The 20219-nt window shown below is 43.7% G+C and overlaps 1 protein-coding gene across 6 annotated transcripts in view; it reads right to left on the bottom strand.

Moving 5' to 3' along the window:
• The window catches only part of CALN1 (calneuron 1), a 662369-nt gene that overhangs the window by 506103 nt on the left and 136047 nt on the right, over positions 1–20219 (bottom strand). The window contains exon 1 of one of the 6 annotated variants that reach the window (XM_031665451.1): positions 8228–8366. The exons of the other annotated variants lie outside the window; for them this stretch is intronic. The gene's annotated coding sequence lies outside the window, so the exon portion shown is untranslated. Of the gene's footprint in view, positions 1–8227; positions 8367–20219 lie in introns of those variants that run through there. 6 annotated transcript variants of the gene reach the window in all.

Genomic DNA, 20219 nt, shown 5'->3' with positions numbered 1-20219 from the left:
CAGCACTTTGGGAGGCCAAGGCAGGCAGATCCTTTGAGATCTGGAGTTTGAGACCAGCCTGGCCAACACGGCAAAACGCCATCTCCACTTAAAAAATACAAAAATTAGCCAGGCATCATGGTGTGGACCTGTAATGCCAGTTACTCGGGAGGCTGAGGCAGGAGGATCACTTGAATCTGGGAGGCGGAGGCTGCAGTGAGCCGAGACCACACCACTGCACTCCAGCCTGGGCGACAGAGCACCTCACAAAAAAACAAAATGAGATTCAGTTTCCTTCAGAGTAATAACGGCTTCTGAAGGTTCCTCTAGAAGCAGCCACAAAAACAACACTATCTCCACCTCCTGCCACCTTGAAAGGATCACTTAAAATAAGTAGAGAAGTTTACGAAGTAAATCATGAGGCAATATTTTAAATCAAATGTAACAGAAAATAAAGTTCTCACTTCAAACAATTCATACTAAAAAACACTGAAGTACAGTGAAGTACAAGTGAAGGATGATGGTCATTTTATGTTTGAGGGTAAAATTCAAAATGATAGCATATGAGTCATAAACTTCTATGTACCGTATCATAGCACTGTAAAGTAAAAATAATTTAAATGTAAAGAAAAACTGGCTGGGCACAGTGGCTCACACCCATAATCTCCACACTTTGGGAGGTTGAGGCAGGAGGATAACTTGAGGCCAGGAGTTCCAGACCAGCCTGGGCAACATGGCAAAACCTCATCTCTATGAAAAATTTAGAAATAGCCTGGCATGGTGGTGCGCACCTGTAGCCTCAGCTACTTGGGAGACTGAGGTGGGAGGATCGTTTGAGCCCAGGAAGTCAAGGCTGCAGTGAGCATGATGTTGCCACTGCACTCCAGCCGGGACGACAAAGCAAGACTCTGTCTCTAAAAAAGTAATACATACATACATACATACATACATAATTTTTTAAAATTGTTGAAGTCGGCCAGGCGTGGTGGCTCAAGCCTGTAATCCCAGCACTTTGGGAGGCCGAGACGGGTGGATCACGAGGTCAGGAGATCGAGACCATCCTGGCTAACACGGTGAAACCCCGTCTCTACTAAAAAATACAAAAAACTAGCCGGGCGAGGTGGCGGGCGCCTGTAGTCCCAGCTACTCGGGAGGCTGAGGCAGGAGAATGGCATGAACCCGGGAGGCGGAGCTTGCAGTGAGCTGAGATCCGGCCACTGCATTACAGCCTGAGCGACAGAGCGAGGCTCCGTCTCAAAAAAAAAAAAAAAATTGTTGAAGTCTTTAAAGACACCCTCTAAGCCTCTGATAAATTACCTGGATAAAAAATAGAAACAAAAAGGATATGAAGAAAAGTGGGTATTGTGCTATGAAGGCTAATTTAATGTGTGCGTTTGTGTGTGTGTGTGTGTGTCCCCCAGAGATCCGTCAAATTATCAGATATAAGACCACAGAGCAAACTTCAGCATAGGTATTTCAAAAGTTGGTCTACCATAGTTGAATATAAGTGAGACAATAATAAAAGTCAATACTTTCAGTGTATACTGCTCGGGTGATGCGTGCACCCAAATCTCACAAATCACCACTAAAGAATTTATGTAACCAAACACCACCTCTTCCCTAAAAACCTATGGAAATAAAAAAAAATTTAAAAATAGAATAGAAGCTAAAATTGAAAATTTTATTACATTCCCCAAAATATCTCCTAGGTCAATGTTTAAATTAAAGTTATAATTACAGGCTATCTTTAAAGTAAAGAAAATGGCAACAACACTTATTATTTAAAATAATAAAAATAATACTTATTTTAAAAAATCAGAGTGTAGCAAAGGAGCATTCAGAAAGAAAGTTTTGTTATTTAAACGTTCTCTTTATCTTAAAGAAGAAAAAAACTAAGTCCTCAATGCTAACTTCTTAGTTAAAAAATAACAACAAAATAAATTAAGAAAATGGAAAAAAACAGGAAATAATGAAAGCAGTGAATTAGAAAACAGATAACTTGAAAGAGCTAGTTCTCCAAAACAAAAGCAATAAACAACAAATCTCTGACAAGTTTATTAAAACAAATATAGAAAGCATAAATAGATAACATCCTGAAATATAGGAATTCTACATGCAACTCCAGACTAATAAATTTTAAAACACTAGTTAAATGAATAACCTTGCTCTCAAGATACAGAAATTGGATTTTTTTTCTTTTTTCGCAAAAACAAGATGATTTAATATTATTCACAGTTATTGAAAACCTTGACATAACACTTTGTTATACAGTGATTTGAAGATCTGGTTTTGGGTTGAGCTTATTTCCAGACTTTACTTTCATGTCTGCCATAACCAAAAATACACCTCCGTAAGAGACACAGATTCTAATGGAAGAAAAATGTCATTGGCAGTATTTACGAAGTCATAATATTCATTCTTCAATTCCATCTGACAAGCATGCCAAGGTTTTTGCTGACATTTGGCTGGTAAAGTTTCATCTTCCCTAACGTCAACGGATGATTTTGCAAACTGAAAGCAGTTGCATTTTCATATTTTTAACAAATGAGTCTGAAACTCCCTTGATCTCTTCATTTGGAAGTTTCTCACACAGCTGACAAAGTTCTGTTTCCAGATTTTTGAACTTTACGGAGTAGAGTGTGTAGATAATGCACTCACCATCATTTTTTTTTTTAAGCTACAAAATCACATAATAGTTGAAACATTTCCAAAAACATCTATTTTAAAAAATGTTCTTTCCATAGCATAAGGTTCCTTTGAGAAGCAGTGATTTCCTCAATCTTTGTTAAAATGTCATCTTTAACTGTGTATGGCCAACAACATCCTGCCATCTCAGAAAAGACCAGAAAATGTGGATCATTTGACTGTTTATGACAAAAAGCATGCCACTCTTATTTGTGTTTGACAATTCTTTTGAGAACTTTGCCCCAAAATAAGACGCACACTTTACTGTGGCACAAAAGCCACCTGCAGCCGTCTTCCATCTCATTTCAAAGATGTAGGCCAGTGAGAGTCAATAGAGATTTCCATTTTAAATTGTCTTTTGGAAGTTTGTTCATCGTTTTGACCAACTTCTGTCCAATCTGATGAACTCCTCAGTGTTCTAACTCATAGAGTAACTAATGAAGGGCTCCTTTTGCAAGCAAAGGAAATGTCAACTTGATCACTGTCCGGGGGTCTACTTGGGCCTGCTAGATCAGCATGATCAAAAGCTGAGGTTTCTTGGTAGGTGTTTTATAAAGCCTCTTGCCCATTATCTATTAGTCTAGTTGAAGCAAATTAATATAATCTGTCAATTCCTGATATGGTTTGGCTGCAATCCCACCCAAATCTCATCTTGAATTCCCACATGTTGTGGGAGGGATCTGGTGGGAGGTGACTGAATTATGGGGGCAAGTCCTTCCTGCACTGTTCTTGTGATAGTGAATGAGTCTCAAGAGATCTGATGGTTTAAAAAAAAAAAAAAAAAAAAAAAGGACAGGGTGGGGGGAGTTTCCCTGCACAAACCCTCTTTTTGCCTGCCGCCATCCACGTAAGACGTGACTTGCTCCTCCTTGCTTTCCTCCATGATTGTGAGTCCTCCCCAGCCATGTGGAACTGTAAGTCCAATTAAACCTCTTTCTTTTGCACATTGCCCAGTCTCAGGTATGTCTTTATCAGCAGCTTGAAAACGGACTAATACAATCCCCCTAACCAGGCACTTGTGTCACAAGTCACTGGAAAGTACCACTGTCAATACCTCCCAGTGTGAGATGCTCTCCTTTTCCTAAACACTTCACACCAGACCAGAGGGCACATGGGCAATTGAAGGCGCCAGTGTCATTCTCTACTGCAGATAATCAGTAAAGTATAATTTCCTCCTTTCATTCTTACACCCCAAAAAATCACCTTACATGCCCTCCCCTTTGAAAATCAGGCAGAGACATTACCATAAAACAAGGAAAAAGACAAGAAGCCCATTATGTCTACTATTAAATAACACTATCCCCGAAATTCTACTTAATGCAGTGAGACATGAACAAAATAAGAGACTGTTTAAGAGGAGAAAACTAAAAAATAAAAATGAAAAGCCTAGAGTGAAATACATGTAAATACTTAACTCATCTTTCATAGTTAAGAGACACTCAGAGTTTAAGTAAAACAAAAGAAATTACAAAGGAAAAGATGAATAGCCTTGCCAGTGTAAAAATATAAACTTCTCAACATTATAAACAGCATAAATAAAGGTAATAGGAAAACAGGGAACTCAAAGGCTCTATGGTCAGATAATTCACAAAACTGGAAAGACAAAGAATAAAGTATGCAAAAACAATAGTTGATCTCACAAGTAACCAAAGAAATACAATTTTTTAAAAGATGCTCTTTTCTGCTTATTTTTTACAAAAAAAAAAGGTGGGGGGGGAGTGAGACTGAGGTTGTGCTGTGTTACCCAGACTGGTTTCAAACTCCTGGGTTCAAGGGATCCTCCTGCCTCGACCTCCCAAAGTGCTAGAATTACAGGCCTGAGCCACCATGCCTGACCATGTTATCTGCTTTTTCAATGGGGGAGGGTTTTTGTTTCAAGGTTTTTGTTTTATTTTGTTTTGTTTTTTTGTTTGTTGTTTTTTTTCTGAGACAGAGTCTTGCTCTGTCGCCCAGGCTGGAGTGCAGTGGCACGATCGCGGCTCACTGCAATCTCCGCCTCCCAGGTTCACGCCATTCTCCTGTCTCAGCCTCTGAAGTAGCTGGGATTACAGGCACCCGCCACCATGCCCAGCTAATTTTTTGTATTTTCAGTAGAGACAGGGTTTCACCATGTTGGCCAGGCTGATTTTGAACTCCTGACCTCATGATCTGCCCACCTCGGCCTCCCAAAGTGCTGGAATGACTGGCGTGAGCCACTGCGCCCAGCCCTGTTTCAAGTTGTTTTTGACATGCTGGTGAGAATGTAATGGGACTGATACTTCACAGTAATTGAAACAACAGTTCAGAGGAAGTAATTTGGCCATTTTGCATCACAAGTCTGAAAAAAATAGTTCTGGCTCTTTGATCCTGTAATTCTATTTTTTTTTTAATCTGTCCTCAGATGTAGCCAAAGATTTGTGTACCAAGAAAAGGCATTGCATTGTATTTTTAATGACAAAAAAAAAAAAAAATGATGAAAACAAGAAAAAAAGAACAGCGAAAAATATAGCAATCAATAAGCAAAGTACATACGTATAAGAGTATGTTGTGGATCAATGAGGCTTACTAAAATTTTAATGACGTCCAAAAATCTTTATAATATACCACTAACTCTAAAAAGTATTTCAAGTGAGTAAAATGAACACATTTCTCTCTCCTAAAATTCCATTACAGTCATGATGTAGGGAACAAAATGGAATAAATGCATAAACACAGATGTATATTATTTTTAAGTATAAATTGTATTTGTTTAATTATATTTATAGCCGGGCATGGTGGCTAATGCCTGTAATCCCAGCACTTTGGGAGGTCAAGGCAGGGGCGGATCACGTGAGGTCAGGAGTTCGAGACCAGCCTGGCCAACATGGTGAAACCCCATCTCTACCAAAAATACAAAAATTAGCTGGGCATGGTGGCACGCGCCTGTAATCCCAGCTACTCGAGAGGCTGAGGCAGGAGGATCGTTTGAACCCGGGAGGTGGGAGGTTGGAGGTTGCAGTGAACCGAGATCATGCCATTGCACTCCAGCCTGGATGACAGAGTGAGACTCTGTCTCAAATAAATGAATAAATAAATAAATACATGTGCATAGAATATCAGGGAAAGACCATCATCGGCCCAAAAACTTTAGCAGATCCCTGGAGGGCAGGATGAATTCATCCATCTTTACAGATGTAATTGGGCAGAGGGAAGCCAGGCTGAAAAAGCAGGCAAACTAGAAAGAAAGTGGTGGAGGGAGAAGCTCTGAGAGCCCACAGAGAGTAGTCTCAGTCGGCAGGTGCTGACTAGGATCTGGACTGGAGACAGGGTGGACCAGGGGTGACTGATTTAAGTCTTTCATTTGGATCAGCTTGCTGGGTTTCCCACCCCTAGAAAAAGATCCTCTTAAAAGCAAGCAGGCCAGGCATCATGGCTCACACCTGTAATCCCAACACTTTGGGAGACCGAGGCAGGTGTATCACTTGAGGTCAGGAGTTCAAGACCAGCCTAGCCAACATGGTGAAACCCTGTCTCTACTAAAAATACAAAAATTAGCCTGGCACAGTGGCACGCGCCTGTAGTCCCAACTACTCGGGAGACTGAGGCAGGAGAATCACCCTAACCCAGGAGGCGGAGGTTGCAGTGAGCCGAGATCACACCCCTGTACTCCAGCCTGGGCGACAGAGCTAAGACTCTGTCTCTCATTAAAAAAAAAAAAAGCAAGCAGTGATCTGCCTGAGAAGATCTGAGGTTGATCCCCCAGGGCAAGGCCTTCCTCCCCTGGCATTTACATGGGGCATCCTGTTCACCCCTTCCCAGTCTCGAACCCTAAAATGAAGCCTGCTGGTCAGCATGCCCCACTGCTATAAAACGGTTTGCAGCCATTGGTCCCATTCAGGGAGAGAGGCTGCTTCTAAAACCTGCCTCTTATCACAGCCCGTCCCGTTCAGAAACGCAGGAATGGCAATGACCAAACAAGGGCTGCCAGACACTTGAAGAAAACCAGCATCACCCACAGCAGGACAGAAAAGGTGACCCTAGTCACAACAAGGATGATTCTGGAAAAAAGAAGAGACCTTGGAAGAATTTTAATGTAATGCTTCAGGGAGAGCTGAGAGGCTGCTTTAAAAAAAAAAAAAAAGTCTCAGATGAGGAATTTAAGAGAGTTTAAAAAACTGACGAAATAAGAAAGCAAATTCAAACTGTATACACAGCAAATTATTGCAGATGCATTTCAGAACAAGAGAACAGAGACCACGGAGAGGAAATAGTAGAAGAGAAATTCCCAGAACGGATGAGATGAAGGTTGAAACTGAAAATGCCTGTCAGCTGCTATATGGGATAAATGAAAAGACTCACAAGGAGCCAAAACCTCATAAAATTTCAGAACATCAGAATTCAAGAAAGCACCCAAAGCCCTAGAGGAAAGGACGGACAACGTTCTAATGAAGGTGATCATGCTGACATTAAACCACACGTCAGCAGCATCAGACACGAGATGACAGTGGAGCAAGCGGCCTGAACCTCACAGGAAAAATTAATTTACACCCAGTCAAAATCCAGTCAAGATAGGGGCTTAGAAAGTTTACAATTTGGCTGGGTGTGGTGGCAAAGGCCCGTAATCCCAGTACCGTGGGAGGCGCAGGCATTCCAGAACAGCCATCTCTACAAAAAAATACGAAAACAGGCCGAGCGCAGTGGCTCACACCTGTCATCTCAGCACTTTGGGAGGCTGAGGTGGGTGGATCACTTGAGGTCAGGAGTTCAAGACCAGCCTGGCCAACATGGTAAAACTCCATCTCTACGAAAAATACAAAAAATTAGCCAGGCATGATGGTGAGCACCTGTAGTCCCAGCTACTTGGGAGACTGAGGCACGAGAATTGCTTGAGCCCAGGAGGCGGCAGATGTTGCAGTGAGCCGAGATCGCACCACTGCACTCCAGCCTTAGAGACAGAGTGAGACTCAGTCTCAAAAAAAAAAAAAAGAAAAGAATCTGGGCCTCGTGCCATGCGTCTGTAGTCCCAGTTATCAGAGAGACTGAGGCAGAAGGATCCCTTGAGCCCAGGGTTTCAAGAATGCAGTGAGCTATGATTGTACCATTGCACTCTAACCTGGAGACAGAGCGAGACCTTGTCTCAAAAAAAATAAATAAAAGGAAGTTTACAATTCATAGACATCACCTAAAAAGAATCACTCAGTGAATTATTTCAGCAACATGCAAAAGGAATCCAAGAAATGAGAGAAAATGAGATCCAATTCATGAGATGGATTCTAACAATGGGTGAGAGCCCAGAAGACCACGGTGGGAGCAGGTGTTGTAAATCAGTGCCAAGGAGGACCAGTGAGTTAAAGAAATTGCATACCAGGCGGGCAGATCACCTGAGGTCGGGAGTTCGAGACCAGCCTGACCAACATGGAGAAACCCCGTCTCTACTGAAAATACAAGCCAGGCATGGTGGCACATGCCTGTAATCCCAGCTATTTGGGAGGCTGAGGCAGGAGAATCACTTGAACCCGGGAGGCAGAAACTGCATACACTTAGTGAGAAGGAGAAGCCAGCATCAATAGCAAATATCAAATAAATACAATGAGAGTAGGCTCACCCTCCCTCCTTCAGTCTTCTTTCCAATTTATTTATTATTTTCTCCTATAAATGTTACCGCACTAGGTGGGGTGTGCTGGCTCACATCTGTAATCCCAATACTTTGAGAGGCTGATGAGGCAGGAGGATCCCTTGAGCCCAGGAGTTTGAGACTACAGTGAGCTATGATCATGCCACTGTACTCCCACCTGGGCGACAGAGCAAGACCCTGTCTGGAGAAAACAAAAAGTAAATGTTATGGGATTAATTATATAATATTTGTTTCTGCAGTGAGTAATATTTATATAATCATAGTAATCATATTCACAAAATCTTTGGTTTTGAATTTGAAATTAATAGGAGAATCATGGAAATTTCAGACAGAGAACAAATGTTAGTGCCTGTCACTCTATGAGTCAGTAATACAGAAGACAAGTTGCAAAAAAGAAGAAAGAAATGAAGAGGTGCTAAGCCCTCCCCTCAAACCACCATCTTTCAGACTGGGAGGTCCAAAGGTATGGTTTCAAGTTAATAAAGAAAGGCTTAAGCTTATGAGCGAACGCAATAAAGCTATTCAATTCAGATTGGAAAAATTAAAAATGTGATTGGCAGAGCCTGGGATGGGAAAGGGGAAACACTCCAGTTCTTCCTGTCTTTCAAAGGAGAGGATGGGGGGATCCCATTTCAAGCGGATGCTCAAAACCACATAAGGTCGGGCACAGTGGCTCATGCCTGTAATCCCCGTACTTTGGGAGGCCAAAGTGTTCGGGGGCCAGGGGGAAGAGGGGATTGCTTGAGCCCAGGAGTTTCAGGCCAGCCCGGGCAACAATAGCAAGACCTCATCTCTACAAAATTAAAAGGAATTTAAAAAAAAAAAAAGTAAGCACTTTACATGGAGTGATTTCATCCACCAGAATCACTGGGATGAAAAATGGCTTAAAATGCTTGCCTCTGACATGGAGGGTCCAGCTACCAGCATCTCTTTTACGTGTATCTACTTATATTGCTTTTTATTATCCTATTCTTATATTACTTTTATTAAGTCAGGCCATAAAATCCTATGTAGGGCATAATCACAACTATATAAATATAATGACCTGGCCTACCTAGCCACATACATGTATATTTATATAGATATATAAAGTTCTTCAAAGGATATAAACTGAAACGTAAATACTAGTTATTGCTGAGTGATGAATTTACTGTCATTGTATACTTAGTTGTTTAAACTCTCCACACTTAGTGCCATGGGTCTATTTCATTTTTACAGCTAGAGAGAAATTAAAATGATTTTACAAATGAAAGAGCCTGGCTGGAATTTCCTCCACGTGGGAGTAAGGCCCCAGGAAGCCCTCAGACAAGACCAAGGCTGTCTCATGGCCACGGCTGGAGTGACCTGCAACCTCGCATGTGAGCTGCTATCTGCAGCTCAGGCCTCCAAAGAGAGAAAGCCTGGGCCGGAGCCCTTTAAGGACCCGTGTTAACAACTGGCTGTGTCAGCCAGGACAGACACGTGCCTCCCGCCCCAATTTTGATTTTGATTGGGACTGGCCCCCAGAGAATTGCCAAGACTTGCAAACCTTCAGGTAATTAGATGAACGCTCCTGCTCGAAGAAATTCTACACCAGCCTCACAAGGATGCCGGCGCTGGCCTGCCAACAGGAATGCTTTTGGCAGATGATTTCGAGTTGTTCTTTCCGAAAGTAATTACACAAAAAGTTCCACTGCTTGTTAAGGCTCCTCCTTAAGGCTGTTTTGATCTCTTTTAATTAATAAGTTGAATATGGAAGGATTTAATTGTGATGAATTTCTATGTAACTTCCTTCAAGATCCCCATGTAAAGTGGCCTGCTAAGTCCACCACACATTTCTAGCTGCTCAGACACCTGTATCAAACTGAGAGCTTTAGAGAGCTTTCTGCAAAGTTTGGGAGAATCCTGTTGGCTGAGGCCTCTCCCAAGGCAGTGAGAGGTCAGGGATTATTCAATCTACAGGAAATAACTACACAATGTACCCAACATTGATTGTTGAGAGTTCTCTAGAACAGCACTTTTAAGACTTCAGTAGCTTAGTTTGCTCAGGTTACCATAACAAAAGACTACAGACTGTGTGGCTTAAACAACAGAAATTAATTTTCTCATTGCCTGAAGGCTGGAAGTCTAAGATCAAGAGGTCAACATGGTCAGGTTCTGATGAGGGCTCTCTTCCTGGCTTACAAACGGCCACCTTCTTGCTGTCTCCTCACATGGCCGGGGAGAGACAGAAAGAGGGAGAGAGAGCAAGCTCTCTGGTATCTCTATTTGTAAGGGCACTAAATTCCATCATGAGGGCCCCACCTTCATGACATCATCTAAACCTAATTACCTCCTGAGGACTAAAGTTACCTTGCCCAAATTCCTATCTAAGGGGTCTAGGGAGGGAGTCATGCCCTACAAACCATAAATACTCATCAGATGGGTTTTATTTAACCTTGAATATCATGACTTACTTTCCAACCTGACACTGGCATAACATTACAAGACAAGGAAGAAAATCAAAAAATTTTATCCCAAAACATGTTTCTTTGCCATATTTTGAAATGGTCCTGCAAAGCTGTCCTTTGTGGGGAAAATGTGCATCTGTAAAGAATGTCTATTCACATAGCTAGATCTTTTTCTTCCAGGCCCTCCCAATCCTGAAGAGATTAAATAAGAGTCTAGCACTTTTTTAAAGGTCTAAATAGAAAGCATTTGTCATCTATCTATCTGTCTCTAAGGGCAGCCACTATAAGACTTCAGAAGAACCTTGGTCTCCACAATCTTTTATCTTAACCTAAACATTTCCTGTCTATGGATCCCAGGTCTTTAAGACAAACTCAACCGTCAATCAGAAGATGTTTAAATTTATGGTGTACCTGGTTTCTCCAGTTGCCCACCTGGCCTTCCCATCTGTACCTTCCTTCTTTTCTTTCCCTAATGTTCTAAAGCTTTTAAATAAACTTTCATTCCTGCTCTGAAAGAAAGAAAGAAAGAAAGAGAAAGAAAGAAAGAAAGAAAGAAAGAAAGAAAGAAAGAAAGAAAGAGAGAGAAAGAAAGAAAGAAAGAGAAAGAAAGGAAGGAAGGAAGGAAGGAAAGAAAGAGTAAGCAAGCAAGAAAGGATGTTTAAATATACCTATAGCCTGGAAGCCCCCACTTTGAGTTATCCCGTCTTTCTGGACCAAACTATTGTATTTCTTAAATGTATTTGATTGATGTCTCATCCTTCCCTAAAATGAATAAAACTAAACTGTGCCCCGTCTGCTGCGAGCACCTGTTCTCAGGACCTCCTGAGGGCTGTGTCTCAGGCCATGGTCACTCCAGTTGGCTCAGAATAAATCTCTTCAGGTATTTTACAGAGTCTGACTCTTTTCGTTGACACTCCCAAAACCCCATCTCCAGATAGCATCACATAGAGGAGAGGTGGAGTTTCAAAATGTGAATTTGGGGTTGGGGGACACAGTTCAGTCGACAGCACTAACCAGGTTGACAGCAAATATGATTGAAGACAGACAAAGTCAAGCAGGGGCCCTAGTCAGGCTTCTGTTTTTGGTTTTTGCTCTTTGTAAATTTTTTTTAAACTCAAATTAGCCCTATCTCAGCAGAAGAGGCTTTTAAGAGATTCATGCAGAAAGGTACAGGACCTCTGGAGATTAGCTTCATTTTGGCCAATTAACATAAAATGAATAGCATGTAAATTAGATTCATTCAATCCATCATTCAGGTGGAAAGCGTTTGAAACTTACTTGTTATTTTTGAGTTGACAGCATGAGAATGTTTGGAAATAAGACTACAGCACTGAGGACAAAGATTGCATTACTTTTTCCTGAGGTTTCTTCTCATTCTGTCATAAAACCGAGGGCATGCCCTACAAAGGCTGAAGCTCGTCTGGCCGCAAGAGAGGCCAGTTCATTCATTCGGTCGCTCGTGCGGTGGGCATTTAATGCATCTAATGGGCTGTGATCCCCGGATGGTATCACAGCAGAAGTCACAACCTGTGTCCTCGCAAAGCTTGCAGAATAGCTGTGATATGATATTATCTGGGCAATGTGACTGCCTGAGAACTAGGCATATTCAAAGAGAACAGAGTGGGAACTAGAAGCAACCTCCTGGCTGAGCCTCTGGTGCAGGTGCCATGGGGAGGTGATGCTGGGCACAGACTTCCCAATGCAGACCCAGACATTAGTGCCCTGCAGACAGCAGCCGGCAACAGGGATGTCACCAGTAGGACACAAGATCGTACCAACAGCCCCGCAAAGGACAATGAATGAAAGACGGCTGTTGACTCAGGACATTTGCTGGCAAGAGGAGGGTCCCAGCTGACAGGAGAAGCAAAAGGCAGATACAAAAAAAAATGAACACAACCTCACCCAAGAAGGTGAGTTCACCAGAAGGACATTTCGTGAGTCCTCTCACTCACTAACCTTCACAAAGACACAGTGATGGACAGAAATCTGCTACAAGAAATCAGAGCTTTTCTTTGCTCAAGATGTATAATACAACGACAGAAATCCACAAAGTAGGGCTGGGTGCAGTGGCTCACACCTGTAATCCCAGGACTTTGGGAGGCCAAGGCAGGTGGATCGCTTGAGGTCAGGAGTTTGAGGCCATCCTGGCCAACATGGCAAAACCCCATCTCTACTAAAAATACAAAAATTAGCCAGGCATGGTGGTGCATACCTGTAATGCAGAAAGATCATTTGAACCAGGGAGAAGGAGGTTGCAGTGGGCTGAGATCATACCACTGCACTCCAGCCTGGGCCACAGAGTGAGACTCTGTCTCAGAGATAAAGAAAAGAAAAGGAAAGAGAAGGAGGAGGAGAAGGAAGAGGGAGGGAAGGAGGGAGGGAGGGAGGGAGAGAGGGAGGGAGGGAGGGAGGAAGAAAGGAAGGAAGGAAGGAGGGAAGGAAGAAAGGAAGGAAGGGAGGGAGGGAGGGAGGGAGGGAGGGAGGGAGGGAGGGAGGAAGGAAGGAAGGAAGGAAGGAAGGAAGGAAGGAAGGAAGGAAGGGGAAATCCACAAAGTACCACCAAACCTCGAGCTGCTTGGATGCAATGCCCGCCCAGTGTCAAGCCCAATGTCAGATATAGAAGGAATATTTGAAAATGTTTGCTGAATGCACGAATGAATGAAGGAATGAATGATATGAGGGATCCTGTCCCCCTGAGAACTGCAATGAAAACATTGCAGATGGCATAAAATGATCAGTCCCCAGAGTTACCATCCTCCCATGTCCTTCTGGTGAACTCGCCCTCTTGGGTTAGATTGTGTTCTTTTTTTTTTTTTTTGGTCTCTGCCTTTTGCTTCTCCTGTCAGTTGGGACCCTCCTCTTTGTTCCTTCCTGGAACAAAACACAACCTTGAAGTTGGTGGGAGCAGAAAAATAAAAACTTGAGTGAAGAACTTTCATGGAGTCACAATGATTCTAGAAGCTTCCCTGGGGATCATTCCCATCTGGCATGTATGCAAGTACCAAAGGAAAACTTTGCATGAAATTTCATGCAACTAACTCATGCATGAAAATAGTAAACATTTTTAGAGGGCTCACTATGTGCTAGGCAATTCTAGGCAATGTTAAGTAATGTCTCAGTTACAGCTTATCCCCATTTTATAGATGGGGAAATGGAGCATAGGCCAATTAAATAACTGCTTCAAAACTGCAGTTAGTAAGTAGACCAGGCAGTTTAGCTCCAGAGGCAACAGCTTGCACAACATCTATAGCCTGCCTTTTTCATTTTCTCACCTAAGCCAGGAACCTGGAGGGAGGCTCTACGGGAGGAAGACTATTCAGAACTCATCCTGAGCCAGATGGAGAAGACACAACTAAAGGCATTCATTTATCCTAGAAATCCATGCCGGTCCTATTCATCTTTCTGAAGTCACATTGTGAGCAGGACCACCACTCTTTGAAACATACACATCAGTCTGTGTGCAAATAAATCCACTGGCACCCAAGAAGGGACTCAAAAGGGTCCCAAGGAACTCGGGAATGGACCCCTCTCTTCTGATGTCCCGTGCAAGATCCTGTGGCCTGGAAACACAGCCCTAGCAGGTGTCAAAGGTGCCACAGAAAAGAATAGGGGAGGGGGGCTCACATGGGTTACAAGGGACTCAAGGAACGGCAACGTGCATGACCAAGGGAGGGAAGCCACCTTCAAGAGCCCTTGGCGGAGGGCATGGGAGGGAAGCTGATGAATCAGAAGTGGCAAGCAGGGAAGGGCAGGGAGAGGCAAAACAAGCACAAGCGCAAGGTCCCCCGCTGTGCACTGTCGTCTCCTGTCCCACAGCCGGCCAAGAAACACAGCACTGGACCGCTTCCCACACTCTGCTCCAAGCCAAAGAGGTCCAAAAGCCAACCTCATTTAGTCATCTTCTCTCTACTCTCTCCTGAGATGACCTTCCTTCATCACCAGGTCCAGGGAGATTTGCTGACTTTGAATGAGAAACTTTACCTGTGCTTCCCGCTTCAAGGCTATCCAGGGCCAGGGGCAAGCCTCGACAAACTCCGATGCCCTCCAAGAGGCTCCTGCCAGCACTCTCTTCCCTAAGCACTGCGCCCTGTCACATCAGTCTGCCAGCATCCCCCAGGGATGCTCCCACGCTGCTCTCCATGTCTTCAGTCTCTGACTACTCGTGGCTACCGGCTGACTGTTATAACGTCCTGCTCACGGACTTGCTCAGGAAGGAGGCTTTCTGCAACCCTTAGGTCTCTAGATAAACAATGAGAGGCAGCCTAGTAGATTTGCCTGGTTTTCAAGCCAAACAGCCCCCGGACCCAGTCCTGGCTCTGAGAAACCCTAGACAGTGCAATGCTTCTCCGTCTTGGTTTTGCCTTGGATCAAATGGGAGTTGTAAGGTATCTACCTCATCGAGCCATGGTGAGGGTTAATCGAAATGATCCAGAAGATACTTACCACGGAGGCTGGTATGTGGTAAGAAGATAATGCATCCAGCTCTTGGCATTCGACCTACTACCCAGTAACAATGACTGCTTAATAACAACGGCAATGGCCTAGATGCAGCAGTGCTAATGTCAGTAGACAAGAAACAAAGGGCAGAACAAAAGGAATCTTGGCTTCCATGGTTATAATATTGACATCACCCTAGTGCCATTTAGACAACACTTTGGGTAGTGCCAGCTCTCAGCCATGTGCTGGCATGGTGTGGCAGTGGACATCTGATGCATCTGGTGACATCTACATCAAAACGCAAGAGCAGGCCAGGCATGGTGGCTCATGCCTATAATTCCAGCACTTTGGGAGGCTGAGATGAGTGGATCACCTGAGGCCAAGAGTACGAGACCAGCCTGGCCAACATGGTGAAACCCTATCTCTACTAAATATACAAAATTAGTCGGGCATGGTGGTGGGCATCTGTAATCACAGCAACTTGGGAGGCTGAGGCAGGAGAATCGCTTGAACCCGGGAGGTGGAGGTTGCAGTGAGCCAAGATCACCCCACTGCACTCCAGCCTGGCGACAGAACAAGACTCCGTCTCAAAAAAAAAAAAGGAGAAAAGGTATATATACAGTGGATCTTTAAACATGACATTGAACAGCACGGGTCTGCTTATGCATGGATTTTTTTCAAAAGTTACACCAAGTGTGCCTTTCTCTCCTGCCTCCCCTCCCACCTCCTCCCCCTCTTCCGACTCTGCCACCCCTTGGGGAACAAGACCAACCTCTCCTCCTCCTCTTCCTCCTCGTCTTCAGTCTATTCAACGCAAATATGATGAGGATGAAGACCTCCATGATGACCTAATTCCATTTAATGAATAGTAATAAATAGATTTTCTCTTCTATATGGTTTCCCTAATAACATTTTCTTTTACTAATAACATTTCATTTACTTTACTGTGAGAACACAATACATAATATATCAAATATACAAAATATGTGTTAACTGCCTGTTTATATTATTTGTAAGGCTTCCGGTCATCAGTAGGCTATTAGTAGCTAAGTTCTGGGGGGAGTCAAAAGTTATGCGAATTTTTTACTGTGCAGAAGGTCAGTACTCCAACCTTGCATTGTCAAAGAATCAACTGTATTTCCATTTTTCTTCCTTTTTTTTTTTTTTTTTGAGACAAGGTCTCACTCTGTTGCCCCAGGCTAGAGTCCAGTGGCTTGATCTCAGCTCACTGCAGCCTCGACCTCCCAGGCTCAAGCAATCCTCCCACCTCAGCCTCCCAAGTAGCTGGGACTACAGGCACATGCCACCACACCTGGCTAATTTTTTTTTTTTTTTAAAGAGATGGGGTTTTGTATCAAACTCCTGAGCTCAAGCGATCCTCCTGCCTCAGCCTCCCAAAGTGCTGAGATTACAGCCATGAGCCACCGCCGCACCTGGCCATTACCTGTATTTCAAGCAGAGTAAAGTGATCTGTGAAGGGTTTGAATGCCATAGCAAGGCTCAGACTTTGAAGAAAAACAGGAATGATCCAAAGAAACATGAAAGACCCAAGAAATGAGCATAGAAAAGTGATGGGAAAGAAGGAAGAGGAAAACAACAGTGGCTTCCAAGACCCAGCGGCAGAAGCGACCCACCACAGGCGCCATTTCCAGCTGTGTAAGATTCACGTCCCCAGGGGATACTGTCGACATTTCTGGACATTGCTAAAAGCCACCTGCCCTAGACTACAAGAAGCATTCTGGTTTCAACAAGTCACTCCCAGGCTGGGCTCAGTGGCTCACACCTGTAATCCCAGCACTTTGGGAGGCTGAGGCCAGAGTATCACTTGAGGTCAGGAGTTCAAGACCAGCCCGGCCAACATGGTGAAACCCCGTCTCTACTAAAAATACAAAAATTAGCAGGGTGTGGTGGTGCATATCTGTAATCCCAGCAACTCGGGAGGCTGGGGCAGGAGAATCGCTTGAACCCAGCAGGCAGAGATTGCAGTGAGTCGAGATCATGCCATTGCAATCCAGCCTAGACAACAGAGTGAGACTTCATCAAAAAAAAAAAAAAAAAAAAGCAAGTCACTTCCCTGTAATATTTTGGATTTTGTTGTTCACCCCATGTTATACCTATAAGCCATGTGCCCCAGGACAGACAGCGCTGTGCCACTTTGCAGTTGAGGGGACAGAAAATTGGGTTGTAGGTGAGCCATGTATACCAAGAGATCCTCGTGCTAGGAGATACTTTTTCTTTTGCAAATTCAAAATGTAACTTTGGAAAAGACGCCTCAGGTTTAGAAAATTCAGAAAGGACAAGTAAGTCAAAGAAAGAAGGACAACGACATCATTTAAAAGGAAAACAAACAGTTATGACAAGTTGAAAGATTTGGGACAACTGGAAAAATAGTGACCATAAAGATCATGATTATTTTCCTATTGAAAAAAAAATACGGATAATTTTAAAATAGAAGAGAGAATAAGGGAACATTTGCCCTATCATATATTTTTTTTCTTTTTTTGAAATACAGTCTCATTCTCTCTCCCAGACTGGAGTGCAGTGGTGTAATCTCGGCTCTGCAACCTCCACCTCCCAGATTCTAATGATTCTCGTGCCTCAGCCTCCCAAGTACCTGGGACTACAGGCATGCGCCACCACACCTGGCTAATTTTTGTGTTTTTAGTAGACACAGGGTTTCACCATGTTGGCCAGGTTGGTGTCGAACTCCTGACCTCAGGTGATGGCCCACCTCGGACTCCCAAAGTGCTGGGATTACAGGCACGAGCCACTGCACCCGGCCAATCATAAACTTTAAAGTTACTAAAATTAAACCAGGGTGGCACTGGCAAAAGAATGGATGGGAGAATGGAGAAGAAACAAGATTGAGAGGTCAACCCAGATGAGTAAGGTAATTTGGCACATAACAAAAATGGCATTTCTAAATCAGTGGATGGATTATTTAGTAAGCACTATTGGGAAAAATGAAAAACATTTGGAAAAAAATAACAGTAAAGTTATATCCCTATATCCTACCATAGCCAAATGAATACTAGTTGTATTAAGAAAAAAAAATTCTTTGAGACAGAGTATCACTGTGTCACCCGGGCTGAATTGGAGTGATACAATCTCAGCTCACTACAACCTATGGCTCCTGGGCTCAAGCGACAGCTCCCAATTCAGCCTCCAGAGTAGATGGGACTACTAGTGCACACCACCACGCCTGGCTCATTTTTTTGTATTTTTTATAGAGATGGGGTCTCACTGTGTTGCCCAGGCTGGTCTCAAACTCCTGGGCTTAAGTGATCCTCCCACCTTGGCCTCCTAAAGTGCTGGGATTACATGTGTGAGGCACTGTGCCCATCCTGGATTAAAACATTTAATGATGGGAATATAGGCTAATAATTGGCAAACTGAACTCATTCATTTTCCCCTCTCTTTCCTCAAACACTGCTAAAATAAGAATAAAGAATGGAGAGGCAAGGGAGATGCTCTCCTGTAAACCACCAGGAAACAGAGGAAGGGAAGGGAGATTTCAAAGGAGCTGTGGAAGGCACGATGAAGAGGGAATGGTAACCACAGGGTGTGACAAATTCTGTTCCTACTGTGGGTCTACACCAGGAATGAGCCAGACAACAGGCTTCAGACCCTGAGAGCCACAGGGGACACAGGGAGTAGCTGATGGCACAGGAGGCCGTGGTCAGGGGCAGACGGACAGAGCCCCGTCCCTCACCCAAGGAGTCAACACACTGCCCCTATGCCTGTGTTCCTGGAAGCCTGCAGGCCAGCCTCGGCAGCAATAAGAGGACACACCAGGCCCAGCACAGGGCTGGAGTGAGGTGTCGACTGAGGGCAAGGAGGGGGAGCCAATCTGTGCACAGAATCAAGGGCCCTCTGCCACCTTCCCCTGCCCTGATGGCGGAATTCCGGCAGCCCAGCCTACGCCTGATTCCTGCCTTCCAGCACACCTTACCAGGGCAGCAAGGGATAGCCACTTTGTGTAAAATACTATTCAATTTCTAAGCTATGTGCAATATACTATGTTAATAATATATATATATATATATATATATATTTTTTTTTTTTTTTTTTTTGAGATGGAGTCTCATTCTGTTACCCAGGCTGGAGTGCAACGGCACAATTTTGGCTCACTGCAATCTCTGCCTCTCGAGTTCAAGTGATTCTCCTACCTCAGCCTCCCGAGTAGCTTGAAATTCAGGTGCCCACCACCCAGACTGGCTAATTTTTGTATTTTTAGTAGAGACAGGGTTTCACCATATTGGCCAGGCTCGAACTCTTGACCTCCAGTGATCCGCCATATTTTTTAATTTTTAAAAGAACACACAGGTAAATATTTGTGTAATCTCAGGGATGGGGAGGGATCTTCTAAACATGATTCCAAAACTTAAATATGTAAAAATAAATAATAAAACATTTTGTTAAAAAAAAAAAGAAAAACTTGCCAGGTGCGGTGACTCACGCCTGTAATCCCAGCACTTTGGGAGGCCGAGGCAGGCAGATCACGAGGTCAAGAGATTGAGACCATCCTGGCCAACACCGTGAAACCCCGTCTCTACTAAAAACATGAAAAATTAGCCAGGAGTGGTGGCGGGCGCCTCGTAGTCCCAGCTACTCAAAAGGCTGAGGCAGGAGAATCGCTTGAACCTGGAAGGTGGAGGCTGCAGTGAGCTGAAATCACGCCACTGCACTCCAGCCTGGATGACAGCGAGACTCCGTCTCAAAAAAATAAAAAAATAAAAAACTCTAGGCTTGGCACAGTGGCTCACTCCTGTAATCCCAGCACTTGGGGAGGCCAAGTCTAGAGGATCACTTGAGGCCAGAGTTCAAGACCAGCCTGGGCAACAGAGTGAGACCCATCTCTAAAAATTTTTTTTAAAAATTAATTAGCTGGACATGATGGCACACACCTGTGGTCCCAGCTACTTGGCAGGCTGAGGCAGGAGGATCACTTAATTAAGCCCGGGAGTTCAACGTAGCAGTGAGCTATGATCGCACCACTGTACCCCAGCCTAGGGGTGACAGAGTGAGACCCTGTAACTATAAAAATAATTTTTAATAATAAACACTAACTTAAAAGTAATACTAAAGAAAGAGAC

The sequence above is a fragment of the Papio anubis genome, chromosome 4, assembly GCF_008728515.1.
Source record: "Papio anubis isolate 15944 chromosome 4, Panubis1.0, whole genome shotgun sequence".
Classification (NCBI taxonomy): Eukaryota; Metazoa; Chordata; class Mammalia; order Primates; family Cercopithecidae; genus Papio; species Papio anubis.
Note: the sequence above shows the minus strand (reverse complement) of the source record. Positions and strands in the feature narration are given on the sequence as shown.